At 41.4% G+C, this 21,399-nt stretch overlaps 1 long non-coding RNA gene across 1 annotated transcript in view; it reads left to right on the top strand.

The window, feature by feature from the left end:
• LOC121013240 (uncharacterized) overlaps positions 1–21,399 on the top strand; it is a 30,151-nt gene that overhangs the window by 3,776 nt on the left and 4,976 nt on the right. Inside the window, exons 2-3 of the long non-coding RNA XR_005782594.1 lie at positions 606–880; positions 1,009–1,170. This is a non-coding gene — a long non-coding RNA (uncharacterized LOC121013240). The remainder of the gene's footprint in view (positions 1–605; positions 881–1,008; positions 1,171–21,399) is intronic.

Genomic DNA, 21,399 nt, shown 5'->3' with positions numbered 1-21,399 from the left:
CTACCTGAGCCACCAAGTTTTCATTGCTCTGTCATTTATCTTATAATACTTCATCTCCCCCAGCTGAGTCTCTTCTTAAGAATTTTGGATGTTTAAAATGGAATTTAGTGATGTTTTCACACCAAAATCTTCTTTATTTGGAATTTTGGGAACTTTGGGAGCAGAGGTTGTTTGGTTATAAGGCTTTTATTAACTTCCTCTGCACACTCAGAACCTTTTGCGATGGGAATGAATTTGCAGTAACTTGTGTCCGCGGTGAAGGCTAACATGTGATTCTCCAAAAATCCTGTTTATATGGAGAATAAACGAGGTCCAGAACACTGTGTCCCATCCGTGAAACAAAATGTACATTTCCTAGGAGGAGGCACATCTCTCATTTTCAAAGCCTGAGCGGATGGTTCTGGAATGGTAATTCCAGCTGTTTGAATTTAGGGCCCTGGAAAAGTTCCTCCGAAGGCAATTCAAGGGCGTTGCCTCTTAGTGGCTGCGGTTGTTCTCCTGAGATGTAGCAATTAAAGAAGGGCCAGGAATGTCCGACTTTTCTTGAATTGTGAGTTTCAGAGTTTACCTTCATTTGAGTCCTTATGTTTGTGACTGCATTTTAGGAACTGAATATGCCAGGGATGGAATAGTGTGTTGACCTGTGCCTTTGGCACTTGCTTGTGGCCTTTCTTACTGGATCGCCCCATCGCAGCCTTGACTGTTCAGCTCAATTCATTACTTATTTGACATGAAACATTGTCAGTGAGTCTAATGGAAAATTCCACTAAAGAAGGAAAAAACATCTCAAATATGGAACAGCGAGCTATTGATTAAAGCTGCCATGTGCCCTCAGAGCTCCTTTCTTCGATAATGCCTAAAACAGATCAAGGTTAACATGGTAAGCTCCACGCAGGCTGCCTTTCCGGCATTTTCACTTGCCATTTGGGAACAACCTGGCCCCTTGCTCAACGTCTATATTGTCATCCAGGTGAATCACCCCTTTTGCCTTTGTGTTATTTTTTATAGGGTGTTACCTCTTAACAGTCCAAATGTCGGGCTGGCTTTAAGTACAGAGGTGATGGACTAATGTCCCAACTGCCTCACGTGGACCACACAGGTGACCCCGAGGACTGCGGGCTGGGACAAGGCAGTCACTCTCACCAAGATGCCACCTGGGACTCTGACCTTGTGAGTACAAGCGGAGGGAGTTGTGAGGTGACAGAATCCAGCATTCTTCTTTCATGTAATAATTGCATACAATTTTGCAAATTCATGGGATCCCGAAAAACACTCATAAACACGGCACATAGTATTTAGTGGGATGCACCGGGCCCTTTTCTAAGTGCTTGTAACCAGCTGACTTCCTTCATCTGCATAAAAACGCTGAGAGGAAGGTGCTGCCATTAGGCCCACATGGCGGTCAGGGACACAGGAACGCATGGCTCCTGAGGGGCAAAGCTGGGCCTGGTGCCCAGGCAGCAGGTCCAATCACTCTACTGCTTTCCTTTGTAGACCCCGTTTGCAGTCATTCATTCACCTAAGTCACAGGAAAGCCTTGTGTTTTCAAAATCTGCATCTACTTTCCACCAGAAAAAAATATCAGGTTGCTCAGAGAATAAGGGCTCTCACCACAGCCTTGGTGACTTTCTCATTCTGACTGTATTCATTTATTCAAAAAACATACAATGGGGATGTGTTATGTGCTGGGCACTGTGCTAGACGCTCGAAATATGTTGTATTCATAATAAATATGTGGGCAAAATATAGAAGCTACTCAAAACAGAGATTCCTGCCCACATGGAGCCTGGTGGTCCTAGAGGGTAACTTAGCTGAGCGCTGGAAGTCGGAGACAGGGGAGATGCCTCAGACTAGCAGATAACAGGTCTTGTTGTTAAAAAGCATGAGCTTTAGGGGCGCCTGGGTGGCTCAGTTGGTTAAGTGTCCGACTTCGGTTCAGGTCATGATCTCCCCATTCCTGAGTTTGGCAATCTGCACACTGCCCTCCCCCCCACCCTCCACCCGGCAGGTTCTATGCTCACAGCTCGGAGCGACACTCTCTCTCTCAAAAATAATAAAATAAAAAATTAATAATTACTAGCTTTAAAGGCGCCTTACCCAGGGCAGACCCCTGAGTGATTGCAGTGGGGAACTTACACTTCAGTCCCTCTGCCAGAGTCTTCTTGATTTTTCTTTGGATTCTAGTAGTTTTCCTATCCTGCCTCCCAAAGGGCCATGCTATCTTCCTAAGTCATAGCACCTCCTGATCAGACACTGTCCATCCTCCCATCCACCCATCCACCCACCCATCCATCGAGTTTCTTTTTCTTTTTTAAGTTTTATTTATTTAGTAATCTCTACACCCAACTTGGGGCTGGAACTCATGACCATGAGATCAAGAGTCTCCCGCTCTTCTGACTGAGCCAGTTAGGCACCTCCATCCAGTGAATTTCTTCAGTCACTCATTTATAACTTCTTCTCGTGTTCCTCCTGGCTGCGGGTGCTGCAGTGGGCCCCAGGGACACTCGGGTGAACGAGACGGCCCGTGGCCTTCAGTTGAGCAGCAGCAGGATGTTCAAATGGCCACACCGTGCATGTGTGAAGAGGGAAGAAAGCGTGATGACACGATCTGGGTGTGGATTTCAAGGTAGAAATGGAACAAATGTTGAGAAACATCTTTAAAAAGAATGCCTTTGCAGAATTGTTTCCGGTTTCTCCAAGTCTCTTCCTAGCACCTGGCAGAACGTTAGCACAGGAAAGGGATTTGGTCCCGCAGCCCACCCTGGGGGTTGTTGTTCTATAGAGACTTGAAGGTGGCCTCAGGCTGAGCACCTCTCCTTAGATGTTTCCGACACACAACCTGCACACACAGGGAGAAGGCTGTTGTGGTTCAAATGGGTGTTTAAAGTGAGTGTGCAGGGGCGCCTGGGTGGCCCAGTCAGTTAAGCGTCCGACTCTTGATCTCAGCTCAGGTCTTGATCTCAGGCTGTGAGTTTGGGCCGCAGGTTGTGCTCTTAGCCCGGCATGAAGCCTGCTTAAAAACAAACAAACAGACAAACAAACAAGTGGGCTGTGCCTTCATCTCTGACCAGTCATCCCCACTCCAATCACTTTAATGAGGGCACAGTGGTAGGAACTCTAGAATATATACTTAGTTAGCCTTAGAATTATTTTGCAATAAGTTCTTGGTCCAAAGAAAGAAACTGGGCCAGAAGATGACTAGGTTTGCATTTAAAGTTATTTGAAGGGGCTTCTAGGTGACTCGGTCGAGCGTCTGACTGAGGCTCAGGTCATGATCTCGTAGTTCGTGGGTTCGAGCCCCACATCAGGCTCTGCGATGACAATGTGGAGCCTGATTTGGATTCTCTCTGTCTCCCTCTCTCCCTGCCCCTCCCCCATTCATGTTCTTGCTCTCTGTCAAAAATAAACATTAAAAAATATTTTTGAAAAAGTCATTTGAAGCCTTTCTCCCTCTCTTCCCTCCCGCCCCAACTTCTCTTCATTCCTCCTCCCCCAGTACGGAGCCTGGCCAGAAGGTCTGGGTAGTGAGAGTGCAGGCTACTCAGCCGCTGTGTCATTCCCTGCCCGGGGAAAGGAGAAGCTTCTGTGGCTTACCCACCAGACTTCTGATAAGGAGATTCATCTTAGGTCAGAGAGGTAAAAACCAATGGAGAGACTGCCCTCTTCCAATTGTGCTCTTTCCTCAGGAAACACGTAGATGTAGTTGGTCGAGTCCTCTAGGGTAAGGATCAGTGCGAGAAATAGCTTGGAGCTGTTAGGATTACTCTTTTATTGTGGTAGACCATTAAACAGCTTCATCGAATTACCCATTTGAATTATGAACCAATCCTAGGTCCGTTCCGTGGGGCCCAGAGGTTATTCCATGACAGGCCATGCGAAATCAATTATGGGCATTTTCACGTGAACTTTGCCAGCCAGCCATTTCTTGATAAGAATCTCATGAAGCAAAGACCTCGCATTTTTGTCACACACACACACTTTTTTTTCCCCCCTTCAGGATATAAAGATGTTTTAGAAGACATAATAGCTCAACTTCACAGAGGACCACAGAAATTCACACCTGAGCTTGGATCGGTCACAGATACAAAGATGGCTCCTCACTTCCCAGAGAACGCTCTCCTTCATGTGGGAACGTCCAGGCTGCTTGTTCCCCTTCTGCTGAAGTGGGGAGTCTGTAGAAATATTATGCCACACTTGACATCAGGCCTACATATTGGCGTGTCTCCCACCCCACTTCCTGGATGTGAGCATTCCCCCAGCCCCTTGGAGGAGATAAGTTATCTTTCCCATCTTGACTCACTCATGTAACAGGAATCAGAAGCTCACATCCCAAGTAGGGGCCGGACCACGAGGTTATGGCCCTTCAGCTGGCGAATACAGAAACGAATTGAGAGGTGGCCATTACTGCAAGGCACCGGTGTTGCCGATAGGAGAGTCAACTCTTGCACATACAACAATATGGATGAGCCCCGACATAAGTAGGCTGAGTGAAAGAGGCCAAACAAAACAAGTGTATACTGTGTGGCTCAATTTGTATAAAATTTTAGACGATGCAGACACATCTGCCGAGTCAGAAAGCAGATCGGTGGTTGCCTGAGGACGAGCTATGTGTATGGATGACAAAGGGGCGGGAGAAACCTTTTGAGGGTGATAGATGTGTTCATTATCTTAATTCAGGTGATGATTCCGTGGGCATATACATATGTCCAAACTCATCAAATTGTCTCTTAATTATGTGCTATTTATTGTATGTCAGTTATGCCTCCATAAAGATGTATAAGCAAAAAAAAAAAAAAAAAACCCTCTAAACTGGGGTTATCTGCAGAGGTTTTTGATGACCTAGGAAATGACTATGAAAATCTGTTGTACCCTGTGGATGGATGCACACTAGCTCTCGTAAAAGAGTTATGGAAATTGCAGATGAGTTACACAAATGTCTTAGGTAAAGAGGCAGTATTCGATCTTTGCTAATGTTTACTGACACGGCAAATTGTTCTCAGAGATACAATTCCTGGAGGCTATTTTTGAAAACCAAGAGAAAAAAAATGCTTGATCTGATCCTTTATAATTAAAGGAGATATTTTAACATTGAGTATGTCAGTAATTGTTTTCTAAAAGAAAGTTTAGGGGCACCTGGGTGGCTTAGTCGTTTAAGCGTCTGACTTGATTTCAGCTCATGGTTTTGATTTCATTTCACGGTTTGTGAGTTCAAAGCCCATGTCGGGCTCTGTGCTGACAGTGTGGAGCCTGTTTTAGATCCTCTGTCTCCCTCTCTCTGTGCCCCTACCCTGCTTGTGCTCTCCCTCTCTCTCTCTCTCTCTCTCTCTCTACCAAAAAAAAAAAAATTAAAAAAAAAAAAAAAGTAAAAGAAAGTTTAGAGAACATTTTCTTTTTTTTTAAATGGTTTTTTAAAATGTTTTTATTTATTTATTTTTTTTTTGAGACAGAGACAGAGCATGAGCAGGGGAGGGGCAGAGAGAGGGGGAGACATAGAATCTGAAGCAGGCTCCAGGCTCTGAGCTGTCAGCACTCACGGACTCACGGACTGTGAGATCATGACCTGAGCCGAAGTCAGACACTCAACCGACTGAACCACCCAGGCGCCCCTAGAGAACATTTTCAAAATATGTTTGGAACTATTTCTGTCATATTGTTGCATCCACATGACTCCTGAAACAGAATGCTACGGGCACCAGTGACAGTCACAACAAAGTTTATTGCAATGAGAGGCAAGGCAAACCGATCGATCAGACTGACACTCTTGACCAGAGTGCGGGTCTCGAACAGCCAGGGTACAGAGTTTTTATAGCCGACCACATCGTCTTATTATCACCTGGGAACAGAACAAAGGAATAGTTCCCAGGTGGAAACAGTTCAAACAGGCCCTTGCTCCAATCCAATCAAGTGCTAATCCATCCCTTGATCGATAGGATAAGGCTGTTATCTCTTAATCTATAATGTTAAAGCAAAGATGTTATCTCTTAAGGCTACAGGTTAGCCCTACCCTTACAATATGTGATTTTGTTATTGAAAATGATGTGTGGCACTTTTTAAAATTTTCCTATTTTCCCATTTCAGAAGTTGGAAACAGAAATTCCTAACCTGCTTAAAATGTCCCAAATGAAAACTTCAGGCTTTCAAACTATTTGCTAAAATTATAAAAGTGGAACACCCTCTGATTGGTTTGCAAGAACAACTGATGGATATCAGAGAGGATTCACATTTAGTAGCAGAATTTCAACAAAAAACCTTTGTGTAATTGGTGAATGGGACTGATACACGAGTATGGTAAATCAAACATAGGTGATGATATCTGCCATTTGGTTCTATTCATCTTTTGAGCTATAGGCACCCATCAAATGCAAGTAATGAAATAAAATGAACTTAAAACCAGACTTTTGAATTAAAGTATTAAATGGATATTTTTTAAAATTATAAAACATTTCAGGGGCACCTGGATGGCTCAGTCCATTAAACGTCCGGCTTTGGCTCAGGTCATGATCTCGCGGTTCGTGAGTTTGACCCCTAATATGTGCTCTCTGCTGTGAGCACAGACCCCACTTCGGATCTTCTGTCCCCTTCTCTCTCTGCCCTTCCCCCACTGGTTCTCTCTCTCTCTCTCTCTCTCTCTCTCTCTCTCTCTCTCAAAATGAATAAATAAACTTAAAAAAAAGAAAATTATGAAACATTTTAAATCACATTGCTGCCTCTATAATATTATTAGTATTACATATACTATTGCTATTATATTACATATACTATTAATATTCTCAATGAGGATAAACCATTTTTTGGTTCTATTTACAAATAAAGGAAAACATTACTTAGGAAAACCTACTGATAGGGATATGAGATAAAAAATGTGGTGACTTCTACTCGAAGGATGCTACTGCACTTGCTCTCATTCTGCAGATACTTTCCCCCACCCCATGGGTGCTACCCTCCTCCCACAACTAGTGACTAGGATTCATGGGACTTGGCCTGGTGTACTGCTCAAACCAGTTTTTTTCTATAGATAGTTATCGGCTTCCTAGTATACAAATTCAATGCACTGTCTTGGCTTTACTGGAACAGTCTTGGGTCTTGAAGAATCTCCAAAGCAGTCAGTAATCCTATGCTGATGTTGTGTTAAAACCTGTGAGCCGTGGTATAGTTTAAAAAAATGAGCTTCCAAAACAGAGTAACAGTCATGATGACTGTAAATTATTAATCAAGTCAACATGGACTGGGAGTTCCCAGGAGCAGCTGACCCAGCAAGTCATTATAAAGGACGGCCCCTAGCTGTCCTTGTGCCATAAAGTAAGCTGTCAAACTCTCTTCATGGGCTTATTCAAGGAAGCCAGAGTGTTTCAGGGGATTACTTTGCATTAAGTAAGAACAAGAAGCCTACAATTTATGAAAGTGAGAAGCCAGAGTAGAAACACTGTGATGCTCTTTGGACTGCTTCTCAAACTGGGCTGCATCTTCAGGTCATCTGGAGAGCTTATAAAAAGTCCTCTGGGCACTAGGATTAAAAGGCGAAAGATTTATACGATCTGAAGAGAAACCAGAGTATTGGGCACTAGGATTACAAAAGAAAAGTAAGGGGCATCTGGTTGGCCCAGTCAGTAGAGCACGCAACTCTTAATCTTGGGGTTGTGAGTTTGAACTCCACATTTTGGGCATAGAGGTTAGGTTATTGTTATTATTTTTTTATTTTGAAAAGGAAAGAAAACCATTAGGGTATTCCAGCGTGTTGTCACGGTTGAACATCGCTGTTTCAGAACCACAGTCGTATCTGCTGAGCTTCTACTTCTGGCCATTATAGAGAAACTCACAATAGTCTTGTTTCTTAATGAACAGAATATATGAGTCAACTATTTTGAGATGTTGAGTAACAGACTGTGCAGGACTGCAGTCTTGAGGTAAGGGAAACACAGAACATGAATTTCACAGTGACCCTGCTCTTCTGCCTGTAGGTATACAGGGAGGTGGAACCCAAGCTGAGTGGCGACCTTACTGAGGTGAGGAGGCAGAGATTGGGGTTCTGGGCTGCTGAAGCAGCTAAAGTTTACAGAGCGGGATACTAGAGAAGAGGGAGCTATGTAAGATACTGGGGACAGACGTTTGTGTGGGGATTTGTTGTGTGAATCCTAACCAAGAATTAGGCTATGCCTTGACCAAGGCAAGACTCCACAAGTCTTCAGAGAGATTGCCTATTGTGGAGCTGAGAGCAGAATGGTAATACTTGGAGCTGTACGTTAGAGGAGATGTTGGAGTCCTGGCCTGGCCTGAATAGAGGGACCTCATTGAACCCCTTGGCCATTCAAGTGAGACCTAGAAAGTCTATGCCTAGGAAGTAAGAACTATGTCATAGAGTAAGAGCAATACTTCAGGACTAAATTCAAATCCAAATTAGATTCCTCTCTAACAAACAATAATACTAGCCTATCCTGATAAAAACAGATACAGTAGCAATTTACATTCCTGCCAGAATAAAACTCAAACATCTTATGAAAGAAGGTGACATAATTCAAACTCCCTATATCATTTACAATGTCTACCACACAATAAAAAATTAGTAGACATACAAAGAAGCATAAAAATGTGACCCATGATTGAGACAAAAAAACAGTCAATAAAAATAGACTCCAAATTGATGTAGATGTTGACACTGGATGTTGATGTTAGATGCTGTAGATGTGTACTTTGAGCAACCTCTATAAAATTACCCAGACTTAAAGGAAGAGATGATCATGAGAGAACATAAATAGAAACTCAGAAAAATGGGACTATACTAAAGAACCAAATGGAGATCTTGAAACAAAAAGATACATACATAAAATGAAAATTTCACTACTTAACAGAAGACTGCAGAAGTTAGTGAATCTGAAAATAGATCAATAGAAATGATCAAATCTAAAGAATAAATAGAAAAAAAGATTTAAGAAAAATAAGTAGAGCCTTAGTGACATGAGGGCAATTTCAAGCAGTCTAAAATGCAAGTAATCAGAATGCTAGTGCAAGAGGAAAGAGAAAATGGCAGAAAAACCATACAACGATACAATAGACTCAATCGTCTAAATTTGATGATCAACATCCATATATAGATCCAGGTAGCTCAGGGAACCCTAAAGAGGATTTAAATAGAGAACCACACTTAAGGCTATCATAGTCAAACTGTTGGAAGCCAGAGATATAGAGAAAAAACTTTATTTATTTATTTTTTTTAAGAGAAAACTTTAAAAAGATCCACAGAAAAAAGATGTACAGCATATAGGGAAATGACAATGTAGATGATGTTGGACTTCTCCTGCGAAACAACAGTGGTAAAAAAATAATGGACTGATATGAAGGAAAAAAACCTGTTATCCCAGAATTCCATATCCAGTAAAAACATTCTTCAGAAGTGAAAGTGAGGGGGGCTGTGCCTAGAGGACTCAGTCAAGTGTCCAACTCTTGATTTTGGCTCAGGTCATGACCTCACAGTTCATGGGATCAAGCCCCACGTTGGGCTCTGTGCTGACACTGAGGGGCCTGCTTGGGATTCTCTCTTTCCTCTCTCTCTGTCCCTCATCCTGCTGTCTCTCTCTCTCTCTCTAAAAAAAATCAATAAATAAAAAAAAAAAATCGAAGTGGGAAAGAAAAAGTCATTTTCAGATGGATGAAAGATGAAAGAGGTCACCAGCAGCCCTGCAGCCCTATACTGTGAGAAATGCTAAAGGATGTCCTTTAGGCTGAAGGGAAAGACATCAGATGGAAACTCCGATCTACAGGAAGGAAGGAAAAGTTCTGGAAATGGTAAATATATAGGTCAATATAAACCACTTTGTTTTCTTCCCTTAATCATTGAAAAAGCAACGGACTATGTAAAGCTGTGTTCAGCAGTGTTATTTACAGATAGTAAGTAGTTTAGTTTTGCAGGCCAACAGTCCCTGACATAACTACTCTGCTCTGCCTTGTAGCAAGAAAGCAGCCAGAGACAATACACAAACTTTCTTTACCGAAATGAGTGCTGATTCATGGGCCATAGTCTGCTGACCTCTGGTTAAAGCAAAAATTATAACATTGTATTATGGGGTATACACATATAGATGTGAAATATATATGACAATAATAGCACTAAAAATGGGGAAGGAAATGGAATTTTACTTTTAGGATCTTAGATTTTAGGTAAAGTGGCAATATTAACTCTAAGTTGACTGTGGTAAGTATAGTATGTATATTGTAACCTCAGAATAATGACTAAATAAATAAAGAGGTATAGCTAAAGAGGCAAGATAGGAATTAAAAAGGAATACTAAAAAAGATTTGTTTAGCCCAGAAGAAGGCTTGAGAGGAGGAACCCAAACAAAGCAATACAAACCAACCAAACCAACCAAAAAAAAGCAGATGGCACAACTAGAAAACAAATGGGAAGATGGTAGACTTAAATCCAATTATAGCAACAATTACATAGACATACCCAATTGCACAATAATTACATTAAATATAAGTGGGTAAAAACTTCTATTAAAATCTACAGATTGTAGGGGCGCCTGGGTGGCGCAGTCGGTTAAGCGTCCGACTTCAGCCAGGTCACGATCTCGCGGTCCGTGGGTTCGAGCCCCGCGTCGGGCTCTGGGCTGATGGCTCGGAGCCTGGAGCCTGTTTCCGATTCTGTGTCTCCCTCTCTCTCTGCCCCTCCCCTGTTCATGCTCTGTCTCTCTCTGTCCCAAAAATAAAAATAAAAAACGTTGAAAAAAAAAATCTACAGATTGTCAGATTGGAAAAAAGGAAGACTCTATGCTGTAAGAGACATACTTTAAATACAAAGAGACAGGTCGAAAGTCAAAGGATGGAAAAGCTGTACCATGTAATCGGTAAGTGTAAGAAAACTGATGTGATTATATTAGTATCATACAAAGAAGACTTCAAGATGAGTCTTACCAAAGAAAAAGTTGGAAAATTTATAATTATGAAGGATCAGTTGCAAAAGGGACCTAAAAATCTTGTATGTGCATACGCCTGATGAAAAGGTTTCAAAATGCATGAAGCAAAAAATGACGAGAGAGAAATAGAAAAATCTGCAGGTATAATTGGAGATTTCTAAGAGCCCCTCTCAGTAATTGACAGAACAGGTAGATAATCAGTATGTTACTGAAGATTTGACCAACACTATCAGCCAGCTTGATTGGACACTTGGAGAACACATCATTCAACTGTTGCAAATCAAAGTCATCAAGAGCAGCAGCAACAGAGAAGGAACAGAGCCATGATCAAGTCCAGCTTTCCTGATGAGAACAACTACGCAGTAGTTGTTAACGACCCTGGCTCCACCCCAGACCCTCTAAGTCAGAATCACCTGGGGGCTGTGTGGTTAACAAGCAACCAGATAATTCTTGCTATGGGGAAGTTTGGAAAGTGCTGGAATTCTCTTTACTGAGGAGTGGCCCACTTGTGCTTGTCCTGGAAGCTAAGAGAGGTAGCCTTTTCTCAGCATGACAAATTTTAAAATACCCAGTTAAAGTAAATAGTGTTTGCTTTATTTTTTTAATGTTTCAGAACTTGATGTGACTGAATGAGACAGAAGGATGGATCTAGCACAAACTTTGTTTAGTAGGTGAGCATACATCAAGTGATAATCATTTGGCTACAGTTTATGAAAATCAAGTGTTCTAAAATTAATACGTTTTGGATGGCACGTTCCAGTTCATTCTCCTGATTGGTCAATACAGCCAAGCATTTTAATAGAGTGCAAACTCTCCCTTTTGTCATAAGTGGAGAGAGGCACATAGCATGATTTTGTGCCCAGCTGAACAAACCTAACAGGGGCCATACCTTCCTCCCAATAGTTGTGTGAAACTATAGGAGCCAGGCTATCGTTACCAAGAAACAATCCCTTTCAAAAATACGATCAGGGCACCTGGGTTGCCCGGTCGTTAAGTATCTGACTTCAGCTCAGGTCATGATCTCATGGTTCATGAATTCGAGTTCCATATTGGGTGAGCACGAGCCCGCTGCAGGTAAAAAAACACAAAACAAAACATGAACCCAGCTTCTCTCGTTTTCTCTCTCTCCCTCTCCTCTCTCTGCTCCTGTGGGATTCTCTCTGTCTCTGCCCTTTGCTCACTTGCACCCTCACTCTCTCTCTCTTTCAAACAAAAAATTATAATCAAATAATGTAGCACACGGGCTGTGGCAGTAGGCCGGCGTGGGAGAATACATACGAGCTAGGTTTGGAGTTCTCTTTCAGCTCTCCAAAGGGTGTTAGAAAGTCATTTCTGTCTGAAGAGATAGTGGCAGGAGGTAGAGAGATGATCATTAAATTACTATTTAAACAATTATTACAACCAGCCAAGATGCCACTCCCCCACCCCCCAGGAACTTCTGCATTCACTGCATTTCAAGGTTTGAAGCTTTGGAGTAATCTACTTGTAATTGCTGAGGCTGTTTGGGTTTCCAGTATCAGAAACCGACTCTGTAATTATTCTGAACCAAGGAGAATTCACTGGAAGGAGGCCAGGGGATTTCAGGGAATTGGAACAACTGTTTGAAAGGGCAGGACCAAGGGAGGCTCCGGAGACCTGGGGAACTGGAAGCCTCTCTTTAGTGCACTGCCTTTAATATGACCGATACTAGCAATTACCAGTCTCTGTTGTTTTCTGTCTCTTTCTTTAAAATTCCAGCTTGCTATGTGACGACAGTGTGTCATGTGTCTACCTTGGGTCACTCGTTTTCTTACGGGCGCGTCAGCAAAGGAGAGGTGGAAGAGGGGACACAGGATCACATAGTGGCAACGTAGTTATTGATGCCTCATCTCTGCCCCCTGCACACGCCCCCAAGCAGGCTGCTGGACAGAAGCTCTCAACTCCTGCAAATCGTTCTTACTGTTTTCCACCTTGACACCTGGAAGTTGTGTCCTCCGGGCAATCTTCTTTATTAAGGAGTTGGTGATGCTGACATGCCATTGAAATAAATTGATAATAGGTCTTCCTAGTCTCAAAATCTTGCATTAACTCTGCGTTTCACCTAGAGGAAAGCCAATGGAATCCTGCCAACAACCCTCCAGGTGAACGTGATTCGGTCCTGTTATGGCCTCAAACTTCCCTCTTCCCAGTCTACTTGCTTACCCCATTTTGGTCTCACAGCCTTGGTATTTCTGGAATGCCAGATTCTTTTTTTTTTTTTTTAATTTTTTTTTCAACGTTTATTTATTTTTGGGACAGAGAGAGACAGAGCATGAACGGGGGAGGGGCAGAGAGAGAGGGAGACACAGAATCGGAAACAGGCTCCAGGCTCTGAGCCATCAGCCCAGAGCCCGACGCGGGGCTCGAACTCACGGACCGTGAGATCGTGACCTGGCTGAAGTCGGATGCTTAACCGACTGCGCCACCCAGGCGCCCCAGGAATGCCAGATTCTTTACTCGATATAGGTCTATTCAGATTTTAAAATTTCTTCTCGAATTTGGTAAGTTGTATCTTTTAAGGAATTTGTTCATTCCATCTAAGTTCTTAGATTTGTTGACATAAACTTTTCATAACATTTCCTTATTACACTTTTAAGTTCATTAATATTCTTCTTTGATTATCAGTTTAGTGGTGTCCTCCTCCCCCTTATTTTCCATTGTGACATTTATTTATTGATTGATTGATTGATTTATATTTTTGAGAGGGCACACACGCAGGTGTGCAAGGTGGGGAGGGGCAGAGGGAGAGGGAGAGAGAATCCTAAGCAGGCTCCATGCTCAGCACAGAGCCCTATGTGGGGACAGATCTCACAACCGTGAGACCATGACCCGAACCAAAATGAAGAGTCAGACACTTAACTAAGCCACCCAGGCGCTCATCTGTTGTGTCTTGTTTTAGTCTTGACCAGTCTAGCTAAGGATCTATCAATTTTCTTTTTCTTTTCAAAGAAGCAGTTTTGGTTTCATTGACTCTTGTCCTTTTTGTCTTCTGTTATTTTTTCTGTTATTTACTTATTTTTTCACCAACTGCGGCTCTGATCTTTATTATTTTCTTTCTTTTGCTTTGAGTTAACTCTTTTTGTATTTTCTTAAGGTCAAAGCTTAGATAAGGATTTTAGGCCTTTATTTTTTCTATAATAAGCATTTAAAGCTGTAAATGTTTCCATAACCTTTGGTAGAGTGTGCAAATTTTGATATGTTGTATTTTCATTTTAGCTCAGTTCAAGATATTTTCTAAGTTGCCTCGTGACTTATTCTCTGATCCGTGGGTTAATTAAAAGTGTTATTTAATTTGTACCATTTGCTTATATCCTTTTGAGCTTTTCTGTTGGAAAAATTCCAGGTCTGCTGGGAAGTTGCGAGAATAACACAGAGAATAAGACCTTCACCTAATGTTGCTGTTAACATTTTACCATTTCTCCCTCTCTCCCTCACCATATTATTGTTAGTACTGCTTTTGTTACACACGTAGTAGTTTTGGGAATATGTTGCCGTCATCATAACCTTTCCCCCCTAACTACTTCAGCGTATGTGTTTTAAGAACAAAGACATTCTTTTACACAACTGCAACACAAGGGTCAAGTTGAAGAAATTTAATACTGATATTACAGTTTTGTCTGAATACAATCTACATTCCAATTTCACCAATTTTCCTATTATGTCCTTCGTTGCAATCTCTTCTATTTTTCCCTTATCCCTGACCCAGCCAGGGTCGCCTCTTGCATTTATTTGTCCCGTCTCTTTAATTTTCTTTAATGTGAGATATTCTCTCAGCCGTTCTTTGTTTTGTAACATTGACGGTTTTGATGAGGCCAGGCCAGGCCAGTTGTTTTAGAGAAGGTTTCTCTATTTGGGTTTGATTGCGTAGAATCAGGTTCCACTCGTTTGGCAGAAGCACCTTATAACTGAGATTGTGTCCCTCTTGGTGCATCACTAAGGAGGCCTGTGATCGCAGACTGTCCCTTTTTTAGGGATGTCTGTTTTGATCACGTGGCTAAGGAATTTTCCAGATTTCTCTTAAGTTCTGGTTATTTTTGAATGCGTGCCAGATGTTATATACAACATTTTTAGTGATAATTTGAGGCTCTGCATGATGTCGTCTTCCTCTAGAGAGGTTTCCCTCTTGTCCTCGGCAGACAGCTGGGTAAGGAAAGATCCTGACTTTGTCAGAGAATGAGATGGTTCACAGCTGGGCTCCAATCTTTTTTTTTTTAAGTTATTTATTTATAGAAAGAAAGCACGAGTCAGGGAGGGGCAGAGAGAGTGGGTAAGAGAGAGAACCCCAAGCAGGCTCCACACTGCCAGCTCAGAGCCCGACACGGGGCTCGAACATATGAACCGTGAGATCATGACCTGAGCCAAAGTCGGATGCTTAACCAAATGAGCCACTCGGCACCCCTGGGCTCCAGTCTTTTTTTAGAGTTGTCTATTTTTGGTTTACTCTTCTTCTAAGGATCTAGCAATTGTGGTCCCAACCAAAACCTGAGGGTGCTGACAAGGGCTCTTCCTCCGGGGCAGACTCAGAAATGCCAGTTATAGTGTTATGCTCAGAATTCGTGATCCCCAAAGACCACCAGGGAGCTGAGTCTGATGCAGAAGCAAAGAGCCTTTATTCGAGCTAGCTCAAGCTCATTCCCCTACCTGCACCGATGCAGTGGTGAGATACCGGAGAGAGACAGCGAGTTTCAAAAGCACAAAGGTTTTATAGGGGTCTAGGGGTAGTCGGTGAGGTAATGGTCGTGGCCTTAGCTGATTGGCTGGGGAAGGGCCAGAGTCCCGTTACTTAGGTTGCGGGGCGTGGTTTGATCGGGAAGTTACCCAAGGGGAGGAAGCGTGGTCTGCGGTTTGAGCGGGAATTTCTTTCTGCGGCCATGTCGGGGACATAGTCACTCAAGATGGAGGACACAGAACAAGATGGAGGACACAGAACAAAATGGAGTCAGCCGGCCTAGGTCTGCTCTTTCAATAGTCCTTAAGCCCTTAAATTGTCAAAAGCTCTGCTCATCTTCTTAACCTGTCAGCCACTGTTTTTGCTTTCTAAGTCTACAATTGCCTCAAGGGTAGAAGTGGCCCCAGATGTTCTGCTTACTTCTCTTGGGTTCCCACAGCTTTCTTCTCTTAGCTCTGAAGACACTCAGTGCCTTGGGAGAGCTCTGACACCTTCAAACCCACTTTTATTATATTCTGTCTGGGTTTCCTAATTATTCTTGGTAAGAGTATCGCAAAAATATCTCAATTTTGCCAGTAGTGGAAACTTTACCACCATTAAAAAAAATAATACTTGATCTTGGGGTGCCTGGGTGGCTCAGTCAGTTGAGCGTCTGACTTCAACTCAGGTCATAATCTCGAGGTTTGTGAGTTTGAGCCCCGCATTGGGCTCTGTGCTGACAGCTGGGAGCCTGGAGCCTGCTTTGGATTCTGTGCCTTCTCTCTCTGCCCCTCCCCCGCTCATGCTTTGTCTTTCTCTCTCTGTCTCCTTATCTCTCTCTCTCTCTCAGAAATAAATGAACATTAAAAAGTTATTAATCTCATCTAAATTGCTTAGGCTGTGTGGGAAATCCCAGGTAAGGTCACTTTATGTAACGAGAATACATAGTGGGAAAAGTGACAGTGCATGCAAAACAATGAAAACTGTTATGTATATATGAAAACAGAGCTTCCAAAACTTGAAATTCAAGCGAAATCTTTTTCAGGGGTAGCAAGCTCATTTTCCTGGACTACTACCACCTAGGTGGTAAATGTGTTTAAATCCATGGTTTTGTCTGCATGCTGGAATTGCATTTCACAACTATGGACTGTTCTTTTACGTTTCTCAAAAGCAGAAAACCCACAAGGACTTTATTATCAGATAAGAGTATTTTCTTCTTCGACAGCTTTAGCAGCATTAAATTGTAAGCCAGGAGAGAAAAAATACAGTTTTGTGTGTTCTTTCAGAAGTACAGTGTCTCTGTAATATAAAATGCATAAACATTTAATTCGTTTGTGTAGTAAAGCTGTTGGATTTTCCAGGAAAAACCTTGTTTAAAATAGTTGCTTGTATTGTCTGATCACACAATGGAGAATGTGATCATGGAATGTACATAATCCTTTTACTAGTTTTCCTTCATATGTGATAGCGGATTATAAGAGATACCATTTTGCACTAACAATTCAGAATGACCAAATGAGATTTCCAATTAAGCATTCAGAGTCCTTGGGCACTGCCCTTACAACATCCCCTAAGAATGCGTGTTGCCACTAATCATGGGAGGACAGAAGGCGGGGGAGTTTTCCACCTCAAGCCCTAAGAGCAAACTGAAAGCCTCATTTGTATTTTTGCAAGTTACTTTTGTTTCAGTTAAGAATGCTAGATCAAGAACTTTATTTACAAAATCTACTATTTTTATTTAGTACCCAGAAACAGTAAGAATGCAAAAATATTTAAATGTATATTTATAGAATTACTGTAAAAGTATAGGTTAGACTGTCTTGTTGATAAGTAAGTGAAATTGATTGTATTGTTTTTAAGTGTGGGGCGACTCAAGTATTTATGGGAACATTATTGCGTCATTTCAGAATCTTTGGTCCCAAGAGTTTCTTTGGCAGCAGGAAGCTCATTTATCTGTGTTCCCCATATTTCAGGGCCTTGGAACCCACTGGCTAACATCCTGGGTCCTATGTCCGAGTTCAGGGTGGTGAAGCGGGTAACTTATAAGGGTTCTTTTGTTAACCTTGCACTGTCGCATATTGAATTCAACTGGATGAATTGTGTGAGGCTCTTTCCCAGAAGCTCAGAGGCTCCAAAAAGGGGTTTAGGATTGAGTGGCTTCCAACATCAGCCTAATTGCTCTGCCTTCAGATCCTGCAGAGCCTGCCCGATGCAGCCTTGCTGGTTTCAAAGAGTCGATGTGCTGACTTAGGTGTTCTGTTCCTGGGGAGTGTTTGGTGCGGTCTGAAGTCAGTATCAGAATCGTTTAGCAGGTGGTGTGTAGTGTCTCTTAACACCGATTCTTGAGTCAGTGAATTAACCGAAGCTGAAGGAGGAATACTGGTGAAACATAATGCCTCCCTTTCCTGGGCTCTGGGGAGGATCAGGTTTGGGGGTAATGCAATCAACATCCACGATATTTCTAAACACCATAAAGAACATGTTGCTAGACCTGCTCAGGTACTAAACGGTACCATGCTTCAAAGAACTAATTGTCCTTCCTAAGTGCAGTTATTTGTCAATGCTAGTTTCAGATATTTAAATAGTATAATTTGAATTTTACAAAAAAGTCTTTCCACTCTTCGCCTCCAGATGGTCATGCTTTACGATTACTATGAAATCAAGACTCTCCACCATTGTTATCAGTTCTCGATGTGTGCCGGGTCTGGGCTAAACCCCCATTGCTGTTTATGGCGTTTGTGCACACCCTGGATTGTTCTGCAGGAAAACAAACCGAAGTTTGAGGTGCAACTTTCAATTGCGGTAGTCTGAACTCTGTGTAGGGGGGGACCCTGTCTGTCTCGTTCAGCCTTGGGTCTTGAAGTCCTAGGAGTGAGATAAATGTTTGCAGAAGGAATGAAGGAATGAGCGCATGGAGAAAAGGAAATTATTAGTGGTCTCTGACAAATTCCAGATTATAGACGCGTATGTGGTTTTTATCAAGAACTATAAGCTCCCCTTTGTTCTCCCAGACAGCAATTCAAAATATTTAGTTTTGCTTAATTTGGAAGCTCTTGAAGGGTAGGGAGAGATTCTATCTTCAAAAGTGCTACATTCTGCGTTGGGTATGTCTTGGTACTTATGAAATCGTTTTAAAATAACATGATATGAGGCTAAAATAACATGATATGAGGCTAAAATAATGTGATATGAGGTCAATAAGCTAAATGTCAGGATTGGTCAGACCATAGTATACACGCTGTGAGACTTTTCCACCCGGTCTGATTCATTATAACTTACGGTACATTGTCAACTTTCATGCTCATAAACTACCTCTTGTTAAAATTACATTTTCAACCAAAGCAAGTTATGGGACATAAAATTCTCATATTGTAAGAATTTTATTTATTTTTTTAAAGTTTATTTTTTTACTTTGAGAGAGAGAGAGAGAGAGAGAGAGAGAGAGAAAGGGAGGGGCAGAGAGAGGGAGAGCCAGAATTCCAAGCAGTTTCCACACTGACAGCGCAGAGCCCAACGTGGGGTTCGAACTCACGAACCATGAGATCGTGACCTGAGCTGAAATAGAGTTGGACAGATAACCAACTGAGCACCCAGGTGCCCCAGGTATTTTATATCTATATCTATATCTATATCTATATCTATATCTATATCTATATCTACATCTACATCTATCACACACTATATACAATTTTATATATATATATATGTCACACTAAAAACTGATCAATTAAAAGATAACTCTTACTTAAACTTGAAGCTTTAATACTTCATGATTTTGATTATATACTACTATTTTACCATTGTAATATTGGCCAGAGCCAATATTAATAATAATAAAATCCATGACTGTGTTCTTAAAATCTAGATATCTCCTAAATTTCTGAATAAGAATGGATAGATTATAAAATTGTTCTTACCAATACCAAAGTAAATAAGATACAAATTGGTTATAGTCATTTTCATCAAAAGGCACAATTTTGGCATTTCCCCCCAGTGGACACAAATTCTCATTCATGCTTTGAACTGCCCACTTCATGTAGCAGATGGAGGGAGAAGGCGGATGGGGTTAGCGGAACCATATTTCCCCCGGTACTGTGGATATGGCTCCTACTCCCCACCAGCCGCTGTCCTGGGGGCACTGAGAGATTGGCAAGAATTGCTAGGGTCTGCCAGTGGCTCCTAATTTGCTGGGTCCAATTCCACCTTTTCTGTAACATTGGGAAGTATATTCTGGGTCAAAAAAGGATAAAGAAACCATCATTTATGAAAGAGCCCAGAGAAGAAACAACGCTAAGAGGTTTTCAGCTTTTTCAACTGTGTGTGTGTCTGCACAGTCCACTGCCTTGAGGAGCTTTTAAATAGATGATACCCAGGCCCCACCCGGGACCCGCTGAATCAACACACATTCCTTGAAAAGAGTGTTGTTTAAAAATGACTTTTAGGAGGATCTCATAATGATCATTACGGGGCTGACAGAGCTTGCTAATTGAAGGGGGGCTGGGTTTTATTTATTCATTTCCAGAAGATGCAAAAGTCAAGACAGCAACTTTCTGTGTTTGTTTGCATCGTGTTCCTAGCCACAAAAGCAGAGCCTGATATATGTAGGTACTAAATAAATATTCATGGAGGAAATAAATGACAAAGTATAAAGACCAGATGATGTTTTCTCCCTCATGGCATAGATGTGCGCTCTGCCTTCTTCCTTCAAATGTACTGGTTTGACAGGCAAGATCTTGAGCCTTTCCTTGTTGAATGCTATCTTTTTATGTTACTTTTCTTTATTTCGGAAAGAATGGATAGTGGCCTATGTTTTTTCTGACTCACAAATGAAAACAACTGTGTTAAGAAAAAGGTTTCGTGAATAATCTATAGATTGAATAGAGAACCACAAAACAGAAGTCTTTACGTTTTTGACCCTTCTTCCCCATCCAAAAATAAATAGATGATTCAAAGTCTTGTGGTCAAAATCTTCTTGATGCAAAGGATTAAGAATGATCTTGGATAAAGTAGGTACCCTGTGAGGATATAGATATAGATATAGATATAGATATAGATATAGATATAGATACACACACACAATATGTAAAAAATCACATTAATATAAGGCAGTGATCTCATTGAAAAAATCTACTGACCAAACAGTATGATTTTCCACAGGACCCACTTTTCGGATACAGAAAGAATGGCTCGGCTGAGTCCAGTGGAAATATGTTAGCTGACAGGACTCTGATAAAAAGATTGTATGAAGATTATTAAAGTAATGACCAATATTTTACATGAGTGATGTTGATGCATTTATAACACCGTAGTCTTTAGATCTCCTAAAATTATGATAATTTATACTAGGTATGCCATATAAACATATTTTACTTGTTTGTGATTTTGTTAGGAATAGTTTTAGCAGGTACTACACAAGTAGTGAAAGTATTAGAAATACCAAATTTGTGTATTTATGAGTCCTTTGTGTCGTGTGTGCTTAAGAAATTGCTATAGATAGGTTTTATTTGCCATTACATTTTTTTTTTTCCTAAATAGAGGAAATGAATTTTGTTTTGTTTTTGTTTTTGTTTTCAATGACCAGAAGTAGATGAGTCATTTCAGGGATATTTTGTTGTTTATACTAACTGAAAAATGGGAAACTGAATTTTAAGGAAATTTTAAGTGATGAATTTTCCTCGGAATCAGGGACATATTTGTCTACCTGTAGGGAAAATCCAAGCATTGCAACCTAATGGATACTACCAAGAAAAAAAGAGAGAGAGAAAAGGAACGATAAATTACAAATGTATAAACTAAACTGTTCTCTTGACCTTCTGGGAAGAA

This window comes from Herpailurus yagouaroundi, unplaced genomic scaffold (assembly GCF_014898765.1).
Source record: "Herpailurus yagouaroundi ecotype Mexico unplaced genomic scaffold, PumYag 198, whole genome shotgun sequence".
NCBI classification, from domain to species: domain Eukaryota; kingdom Metazoa; phylum Chordata; class Mammalia; order Carnivora; family Felidae; genus Herpailurus; species Herpailurus yagouaroundi.
This window is presented reverse-complemented; position numbering and strand designations above follow the sequence as displayed.